The 11,489-nt window shown below is 33.1% G+C and overlaps 1 protein-coding gene across 1 annotated transcript in view; it reads left to right on the plus strand.

Moving 5' to 3' along the window:
- LOC140059189 (major facilitator superfamily domain-containing protein 3-like) overlaps nt 1-11,489 on the plus strand; it is a 218,632-nt gene that overhangs the window by 164,011 nt on the left and 43,132 nt on the right. The window lies entirely within an intron of this gene.

Raw genomic sequence — 11,489 nt, forward strand, 5'->3', positions numbered from 1 at the left:
ATAATTTCTTTAAAATACATAGATTTTTGGAATCTACGGTAAATTTTCTGTAAGATTATTTAAAAAACTAAAAATGGTCAAGATATAGGTTTTACACATTCAGAAGCATTTTACAGAAATCCCTTGCTGCCGACAAACGCCTGGTTTTGGTTTGGCGGTACACATTAATAATAATAGTAAATAAAATAAAAAAATAAAATACAGCTTCCATTTGCCTTACTTTTATGTCATCATATAATATTATAATTATATATACAACCAGACATTAACATTTTTTTTAAATAATATTTATTATTTTTTCTGACACTTTCAGGAATCGTTGATGATGCAGAGTTCTTTGTCTTTGTGACTTCAAACTGAGAGTGAAGTGGATAAAAAGATGACACCGGTACCTACCGACATTGTCATACCCAAACTATAATTTAATTATTTAAAAACAAAATGTTGAATTACAAATATATAATATGTATGTTGTTTGCAGAGGATTTAGATGAATTACAATACAAATATTTATGTTGAATGCAAACCTACTACACTATACTCTGTAAATTATGTTATTGTCATGTGGTAGACCTTAAAAATTGAATATTTATTGTATGTTAGGCCTATTTTATATTTTATTAATAGTAATACTGTATTAGTTTAATATTACTATTAATTTTGTACATGTTTTTACCCCAAAAAAATGAATAAATAATTTGTTATTCAATCTAATTGCTTGTTTGCTCATCAATAACAAAACAATTGTAAGCAAGTATATAACAGTTCTTGTTAGCCGCTTATTTCAGGTCATATTATTAATATTAGCTAGGCCCGATCACAACGTCACTAAGTGACTTTCCGCCCCTGGAACAATCGCTCGCTAATAGGGCTAGGCCTCGGACTCGTATAAAAGCTATTATAATAGTTATGATAAATATTCCTCAACTAAAATGTATATAAACAAGTAATAATATATGTTGTATTGGAATGTATTTATTTATATGAATTCTTATACGCGGACAATTATAAACATCGCGTATATCGTTCGCTATAAATAAATTCATAAACACGATGACGATGTGTTTACAAAATGGCGGTTTCGCTAGTTTTCGATGGAACAAATAGTGGTACCTTTAGTTTGAATAGTCGGAGCTGCATCCCAACCACCGAATTTTGTATCTTAATATCGTATTCTGTAGATTATTAATTTTTCTAACAGGGATTTTAAATTCAGGACTGTTCAATTTTTCTAAATATTTTATTTTAATGATTTTCTAGGGTACAATTTCGGAAAAAAGACATTGGTTGATTTTGCCGTTAAATTACAGATTATCGTTTTGTTCAAATACATTTAATTTTACATGACAATATATTAAAACCATTTATGAATTTATTTCACTAACAACATTTTTCCGATAATCAACTAAATTTACAAATATTGTGTTTTTCCAACACCCTAAAATTTAGCAATTTTGAACTAAATTAGAAAAGTAGGGCGCCCTCTCCGAGTCGAAATTTGACACGATTTGTCGACTGGCTGTCCCACTGTTCAATCAGCTGGTGTTTAACAATGCTCGCAATTTTCTCGGCTAGGTCATTGAAAATACTCGTATTTCCTTTAATTATATTGGAAATTTCATTTTGTACAGTAATAGTAAGCGGTTTCACATCAATGACAGGTGCTGTATCAACACTCCTTACCGCTGTCCTTTTTACCACCTTTCCTTGTATTCTTTCCGGCATGATGGTGTATTAATACGTACATGTACAGCAGACAAAAACCGACAAGTAAATGCTAGGCTACAGGAGTGCCCTAACACAACAACTGTCCTGCGGTAAATTTGAACTGTCACCGCGTAGTGAGGCTGAATGTAGTGAGGCTAGAGAGAGCGTTGATACGGCGTCACCAGCAAATGTGGAGACATGCACGTTTTATGGACCTAATTATGGACCTATCCATCTGTCCATTAATTAGGTTCATGGTTGAAACATCGAGAAACAGTATTTCAGAACTAGAAAGCCACTCCGAGAGTGCATACCTCCGCCTACTGTAAATTCTCCGGATTTCTCCGGAATATATATTATATATCTATCTATAATGCTGTTTGTGATTTAGGCTAATTTCTCTACAAACATGTGTATGCGAGTTTGGTGTAAATGTTATGTAACCAGCCTTTCAACTAACAATAGTTTCAGCTGACTATCAATAATTTCAATTAGTTGAAATTGTTTATAGCATGCCGATCTATGTTATATACTGTATATATAGATATATATAGATGAATTATATTTTCTTTATCAACAAAACCATTAAATCTGGTTTCAGTTTTCCAAGAGATTCCTAGGCCTCAGCAATTATTATATCAATTATTATATATATATAAACACAATAGGCAAAGAACATAAATTCTAAACCGCCCGGTGATATACTGAAATTTAATTAATTAATTTGAAACGATATATATATATATTTTATCTGTATTTTATTTTTAACCGTTTTTGATGTTGTATTGTTTTATGTTTCAAACCTGTCAGTGGCGGTATTTATCGCTGTTGGTTTTGACTGAATAAAAAAAAAAAATAAATAAATAAAATTAAAAAAAAAATTAAAAATAAAAAAAAAATTAAAAAAAAAATAAATAAAAAAAAAAAATATAGGCCTAGGCCTATAAAAAAAAAAAAAAAAAAAAAAAAATAGAACAGGAACGCAAAAAAAAAGGAGTGAATTTGAAAAGAAATAGGTATCAAAAAACCTCTTCATCAAATCAAATTTTGTAAGTTAAGTTTTAAAAGTACAAATAACTCTGTCATATTTGCAGGTCTGAAAATAATACTAACAAGTGGTCCAGAATTGGGGCCTGGTCCGGATTTCCTCCAAAATTTAATGGAGTGGTCCTTGATCACATTCATTTTGGTAAAGATCTTGGAATAACCTTTTGAGTAATCCTGCTAACAAACAAACAGGCACACGCGATCGCTTACATACCTCCTTGGCGGAGGAAAACTATACATACGACGTTGGTGTATCGCAAACGTTATATCAACATCTGTCCATGGTTATATCAGAGGGCAGTCAACAATCAGCGTCAAGTATGATCCGCCAACCAATCACGATTAAGTTTGCAGTTAGGATTTAGCCTATCCGCGTTGTGTAATTCCTAATAATGTAATAGGGAATCTTCCAATCATCAAGCAGTTTAATCATCCAAGAGATTCAGCCAATCGCGGTGACTGTCTATTATGGCTTTTAGTTTTTATAAATATCAGTATATCAGTATAAATTACGGCCACACTGCGTGAAACACCGGTTCTCGTTAGATCACCGAAGTTAATATACGTTGGGCCTGGTTGGTTGCGTTCTGGATGAGAGACCGTCCAGAAATCGCGGCCGGTGCTGCTGTATATACTGGAGAGTGATGGTGTAATGGTAATATCGGACTAGCATGTGATAGGCATGGGTTCGAGGTTATCTGTACCATACTAATTACATCATTAGGCAAGATGCTTTACTCGCATTGCCTCATCCTTCGGATGGGATGTAAAGCCGTTGGTCCCGTGTACTTAACAGTGCACGTTAAAGAACTTGGTACATTATTCGAAAAGAGTAGGGGATCGTCTGGTCTGGTGTGCTGATCTGATAGGCACTGCACTGCTGGTTGCCGTGGGTCCGTTGAGGGTCTAATCCGAATTTCCTCAGTTTCCAGTTAAGCTTGAGGACAAATATAAATACCTTTACCTTTACCTATTTTATCATTGTCTTAATTACTTTGTTAAAAGGACGAATTAACAGTTTACTATGCCAATATTTGTTTCCCTTAACATATATATATTACATATGTTACATTAAAATAACTCGGTTAGTATACAACTTAACTGATATGATACAATTAAGTAGACTTTTTTCCCCAATGAGCTAATTTTCGTGCTTTTAATTTTGCTCGTTAGCCTACTGTACGTTATTAATGTTTATTTGAACTTTTTGTAAGAAAATATTTGTCAAGCCAGCCTATAATAGACAGTGACACTTATGATTTAATTCACCGGTTATTTAAATATTTGTCTGATATTTATTTCACTGCCACAATGCCTTAATTACTTTTTATTAGGTCTTATTAGAGTGGTTTTATGATTGAGTGTAGCCTCACCACAGTTTATTAGATACTAAAATACCGACAGTGAATGAATGTTTACTGCATTCTGTAAAAAAGTTTACCTACAATGTTTATTTATGGATGAAATATATATGGTTTATTCGCCACAAACACTACCAGAACACTACAAGAACACTACCAGAACACTAGCACATTGACATCCTTAGCGCCACAAACACTATCAGAACACTACCAGAAAACTACAAGAACACTAGGTCATTGGCATCCTCAGCGCCACAAACACTACCAGAACACTACCAGAAAACTAGGACATTGGTATCTTCAGCAAAGCAGATGACCGAAGAAATAGAAATGGCAACCGTAGAACCGTCGGGTATAATTATGTCGAGTCGAGATCCAACTGATATAAATGAACATATTAAGGTACGTGTGACTATATCATTATCTGCATAATTTAATTATGAAAATAGGTCTATTGTGCCATGTCTTCACTCCGTCTGTTTTGTTAAAGATGTATTGTCCCCCTGAAAATATATTTCTTTACAACATTTGCCATGTTAATGTAACATAATAGTTATCCACTTTGTCCAAAAATTGGATCGAAAAAAAATTTATTTACCTGAAAAACCTGTAATTTAAAGCAAAAAATGGTCAAATTGGCTGCCAGCCAATATTTTTTTGATTGAATTTAACCATTCATTTTGTCATTTTATAAGTGAAAACATTATTTTTCTACATTTTTTTCTATGGAAGTGATTAACTTTATTAAAACTACAAAATAACATATTAAAAAATCTGATTTAATTAATCTTCATTTTTTTTGTTTTTATGACAATACTTCTTTAAGTATATATATAGGCCGTAGAGAAAATGAATTGGCGGACAATTACAGTAGATCTATACGTAATTTTAAATTGTAATGGTAGGCCTATTATCAAAATTTAAACATTAGCTTATTACATTAATTGGATTGGATAAGTACGGTTAACGTAATTATTACTTGTGATGTTTACAGGTGTCTTTTGAAGATGTTATTGCAGAACCTAGAGGATCCCATAGTAATGCATGTATGTGGAAATGTGCGTTCAATTGCTTCGAAGGATCCAAGCTTCTCTGCTATCGCCTTTTGACAATATTCTGTGCCATTCCTCAATCGATCTGTTGGGGATGTCAGTTTGCTTGTCTGTCTTTCTATCACGTTTGGTGTATCACCCCCTGTATCAAGGTCTGCATCATCAATATCCAGTCTTGCGGGATTTTGTATCGAGCTTATTATATGGCGTGCTATGCTCCATGTTACGAAGCAATCGGCCGTTGTTTTTCGGACATTCGTATTTCGTACAGAAATGCGTAAGTCGTCTTCAAAAGCAATCTTTTCTACAAGGCTAGGTACAGGCGGCAAAACAATGATATTGATTATCCAATAATTAATATATAAATTTTTTTTTAATGATTTTGTAATACATGATTTAAAAAAACGCACTTGTATCAGTGTTCAATTTTAATTTGAATGTTATGTTTAATAATTGTTACATTATAATTTTGTTCGCGCTATAACATCAAAAATTAAACTGTTTTCTTTTTTTTTTTGCATTTTTCTTATCTGAGGATTTACCATATTGGTATCATGTGATTGGTTTTTGTACCAGAATATCGTCAAATTCTGTATTTGGCTTTTAAAGAGAAATTAATATAAATTGTGAATGATATATAGTACAATACAATACAGTATCTTATTTTATATTTTTATTAGACCGATAAACACAATTTAATCTGTCAATTATTAACTAATGAGTTTTAACATTTATAATCCATTGTATTAACAACATAATAATTTCCACTTTACAGTATAATGATGTTAATAATATTGCTAGTATATTCGGTTAAGTTATAACAGTTGATATTAAGTTGTAAACGATTGTATGTATATTTGGCTTTACTGTGGTCTACTTTATTACATTAACATTTACACAGTATGTTGTTTGATGTGTAAATATAATTTGCTTCGTTATAAAGTAATTCGTTTATGATTTATCACGTGTACGTGTGTTTATAGTATTGTTGTAAATGAAGTGAGTGTACACACATTGATCAAGGGGATCAAACATCGCATTGATTCGCAATTGAGATCATTATCATTATATGAAGTTACATGAACAAAATATGTACTTACTCACATTGGAGGGCATTTCCTGCATGCTTTATAAGAAACTATTTATGCATTTTACCCCATAGCTATTTTGGAGGCGGCTTTGATTGGCAGATTTGTTTTATTATGTAATTGTGCAGACTTGCTTATGGTTATTCTTTGTTACCGTTCTCTTCACACCTGATGATGGGCTATACCCGAAACACTTCGTGCCGGGCAGTTTTAACTTGTTTGATTTTGATTTTTTTTCTATACCCTGCCTATGCAGATTTATATTTATTGGACATATACCGTACACCCTATAGGCCTACTAAATAAACACGCAACAGAAATATATTACTAACGTAACATCGAAATTAACCATTAACGTAATTAAATTAACCACTAACGTAACATATTTACGTACTGACGTAACAACAGTAGTATTTTAAACTTTTTTGTGGAAAATTTCTTGAAAGTTCGAAATTGGTTCAGACTTATGTGTGGCTGCCAATTCTCTATTGAAATCCACCATTTGATGTTCCTTAACTTAAATCATTTGATATAAATTGATTGTGGTTTATTATTATGCTAGTGGGTGAAACATCGGCAAAGTGAAGATTGTAGGCCTACATAAAAACATAAATCAGTTGAGTCACTTTCTTTATGTTTCTGTTGTACAAAAGAAACATGTATAGGCCTACTTGGTACCATGACATCAAAGCTCGGATCCCGGATCCGGGCTTGATGTGAACGTAGCTTTAAAAGGCGTTGGATTTTATTTTTTAAAGTTCATTGAAGAAGAGATTGAACTATATTTTTTGAAGATCCTGATTATGTTTGTTATAAGTGAACATTTACGTGACCTAAAAAGAATCAAGTTTGGTAAACAAAAATGTAGGCCTATAACATTATTTTTCCTTTGGTGATTTTCAAGATAGAAATCATAAGAAAAATCAAAACAATAGACCAACTGAAACGTTTAGTATTGAAAGAGCACATATTTGTATTAGATCAGTTTCCCTGTTTGCTCTAAATTCAAAAGAATACGAGCAACAAAACCCACCAGAGTTACTTCACAAACTTGTTGCCAAGAAGACGGTTGCCATCACACTTACTTCAGTTGATTTCAAAACACTTGCGGATTGTGGATGTTATCGTCTGCCTCCATATTATTATAGTTATAGCAGCTCGTCGTTTTCTCGAGTTCTTTTCTGATTTAAACTGTAATTTTAACAAACGAAATGGCGGAACCAGAACCCATAGATATGTCTTTCCGTGACCCACGTGAATTGAATTCACATATTCAGGTAAGATTTCATGATAGCATGGCAGGCTGTACTGTATACGTAGTTTTCTATGCATTGGCATGAATGCATATTAAGGCTAGACTTCGGAAACTCGTGTGTTACCCTAGTCTTGTTCTCTATAATGTTTATTACGGTTTCAATACAGATACAACATATTGATGGATGTATGTATTCAAAAGATAAGACAAGTTAAGTTAAATTAAGTTTTGTAAAGATCTAACTAAACGAAAGTTAATTTCTTTTCACATGCAGACCACCCTCACCCACCCAATAAAAAAAGCATGGACATATTTTTAACAAAACATTGAAGAAATACGTTAAACCCAATGCACTGTCCTGCTATGACTTGCGCATCATCAATGCATTAAATATATTTTAATTTTTTTATTTTAGTAATGTAGTAATTATCACTATATGTAATGCTATATGTTTTATATAATTTTTGTTTTCGTTGTCATATCATAACAAAGACCATTGTTCATTGGATCAACTAAATAGTTTTTTAAACATTTTAGAAAATTATTACACTGTAGGCCTTCAGCATTGAGTAACGAAAGTTTTTTTTTCAGGTTGTGTTTCAAGAAGTTCTCGGAGAGCCTGAAGGTTCCCATAGTATCGATGGTGTCTGGAAATGCGCTTTCAAATGCTTCGAAGGATCCAGAAACCTCTGCTACCGGATCTTGACGGTACTCTGCGCCGTGCCACTATCGTTCTGCTGGGGCTGTGAGTTCGCCGCTCTTTCATTCTACCACGTCTGGTGTGTGACGCCATTCCTGAAGATGTACATCATCAACATCAATTCCTGCAAGGTCATGTACCGGGCTTGTTGTGGCGCATGTTGTGATCCGTGTTTTGAGTCTTGTGGACGTATGTTCTCTGACATCAGGATTACTAAAACAACATCCTAACATATTGATGGAATTGGTTATCAGGAATACTTCTAAAATGCATAGAGAACCAGCACATTCAATTTCTCCTGCTCTAAGTCACCGAGTGAATGTTGTTTCATAACTTTTAATTTGATCATAATTATGAATACAGTCTTGTTATGCAGTGAATCTGTTTTTGCAGATTGTATTATACATTAGACGTCTTTTTTCCAGAAAGACAAATATGCAAAATAATTTAATTTCTAAAAATGAAATACTTTAAAAGATAAAACTGACACACCAGTCTAGCGGATTGTGTTGGCCTATAAAAGTGATAACATCTCTCATAGGCCTAATTTATATAAAATATATTTAGTTATATATTTAAGTTACTGAAATGCCAGACTCCTCCACCTACTCTTCGTACATGAATTGGGCTATTCCCGGTGCTGATATGTCGGGATCATTTTGTAAAACAAAGAGATTATACATCCTGTAAAAATAATGAGAATTCCTGATGAATATAAAATCATAACTTAAATTTAAACAAAAAATTTGTATTTTTCTTTTTCATTTATTGTATTTCAACTTTATTTAGAGAGGGTAACCCTTGAACTTTAATCTCTTTATCAATATAAGTACTGATTGAAGCTGCCTGATTTAAAATCGAGCACTGTCGCCGATGCAATCATGCACGTTTTCAAACAAAATCGGAAGATCGATCGTGAATTTATCAATCTTTCTGCCTATGAAAATATCTAGGCCTAGTCAAGAAGTGCTTAAAGTGAAAAACTCAGGCTTTTATATTAAACTATGATAATTAGTTTTGTCATATATTTTCGTCAGTTACGATTTAAGAAAAAATTAATAGCCTGGGTTATTTTGAAAACCGATATACTATTACGATGTTGGGAGACAATCCGATTTCGAAACACTAGGTGTTGACCCTAGGTGTTTCAAAATCGTAATCGCTATCCAATCATCGAGTTTAGTAATCGACCACCTCATCGGAATATACGCGAATTGTTTACGGCAGTGTACGTGTATTCTTATACGTAGGCCTACAGAGATATGTTTTCATTTTCCTTTCATAAACTTCGAATTTTCCTATCTAAGACTCGATTTTGCGACGAAAATTTTATGCATATAGTATTTATATTTAAATTTAAAACATAACCGTTACCGAATGAAAAAAATAGCTACTTGAATTAATCAAAAAGCATAGGCCTACAGTTTGTTTATCTTAGGAGGAGCTATATTAGCGGTATCTATATATAAATTATGGTTAATTCTGACATAGGCGAGCACAATGCAAAAACTTCTCTACAAATCTCCGCCTTGGATACCTACCTTATCTATCCGAGATGTACCGCGAAACGTAGATTTGATAACATTAGTGTGCACGCCGACGCTATTGTTCCATATTTATATCTTAGGAAGATATTATAAAGAGTTTTTTAACAACATTTATGATTTCAACATTGGATTTTCCTCTCAATTTCAATTCTTCCCGGTCAAAGTAATTTCCGGGTTTAAGATAAGTTCACCTTAGTTTCAAATATTTTCTCTCTTTTATACACAAGGGAGCAGTTAAAATAATAGATTTGACCCTAAAGGTGACTGGAAACAGGCACTTTCCATCAATCAATACAGTGTCCCTTTGGAAGACGAAAAAAAAATTGGCCATTAATCATAGCCATTTCAGTTTTTTGTTTATTTTAAAACATACCACACGTGTGTGAAGGTACAGTAGTTAAATAATAGGAATTGTACTGCAAATTAATAAAGATCAAATTAAATATATGCCATAAAGAATCAGAATATATTGTGGGGAATAGTATTATAAAATTACATAGGGAGATTTGATAAGACATTTTTCGAGTGAAATCCCGATAGCTGAGTTTCATTGAGTAAGCTTGCAGGAATAACTGTAGGCTATCTTCCTGTGTCCCGTTAGGACCGAGATGTCTGCCCATGTTGCAAGCCGTAATGTCTTCTTTCTTGGGCCCACTCTGTCACGGCAGTTAGTTTCAAAAGATGATTAAATTAAATAATGTATTAATAATTATTAGGATGGTATTCATTTGAATAAACGCCTCTCCAATAAAACATCACTTTGAATAATAACCCCCCCCCCCCCCCCCCCCCACCACCACAACCCAACTATCTAATAAACGTCCATCCACATATTTATAATAACACAATTATACTATTTGTAGTAGAATTCACCGCACTGTTATCTGCAATTTACCAAGCATTTGTTATTCTTTTTTACCACTTTTCATATCTATGAGAGGATTTCATTTGATTATAAATGTTAACATATTATTAGAACTAAAAAATTTAACATATATCCCTCGAATAAGCACCTCCCTCAAATGACCTCCGCCTCCCCAAAGGGCCCTACCAAACAATAAAAACTATACTTTAAAATGTTATTAATCATCTAAAACACTGTGAAACAAAGTAGTTCAGTTTTACGAATGTCAAGCATTTTCAATAATGGTAACCGACAGAAAATGTATAAGGAGAACATTATCATTCCGAGAACCATCGTCTACACTTCCTAGAGGGGGAGCGAGCGAAGCGAGCTCACCCTCTAGTTGTTCCTAATTATCCCCTTCTACTACCAAATTGTATTTTTTTTAGTATAAAGAGCGCTTAGATCCTCGTTACGCATGTGTTCGTATAGTCTGGGCTCCAGACGGAGTTTTGTAAAAATATAAATATTTTTGCACATATGGCGTTTCATACGTGTATTACTTGAGTTTGGATAAAATCGCGGTCGAAATAAAAACAAATAAATAAAAAAAAGACAATAAATACAGACTTGGGGCAAGTCTAGTGTTCGTACAGTCTCATACGAAGTATCTGTAGCTTCATATCAAGTGCATTCCAGTTAAATTTGGTTCCGAATGTAGTCTGTTACATTGGCGCGAATCCTACGTTGATTTTTAGGAATATAAAGAATAACCTCAAATTCCCAACATATTTTTTCTTTAAAAGTAACAGGGATTCGTCAAAATATTCGTTTATCCTTACAAGGATCAAGTGTGTTGTCCAATCGCATTATCGTCTCAATCAAATC

Source organism: Antedon mediterranea, chromosome 9 (assembly GCF_964355755.1).
Source record: "Antedon mediterranea chromosome 9, ecAntMedi1.1, whole genome shotgun sequence".
NCBI classification, from domain to species: domain Eukaryota; kingdom Metazoa; phylum Echinodermata; class Crinoidea; order Comatulida; family Antedonidae; genus Antedon; species Antedon mediterranea.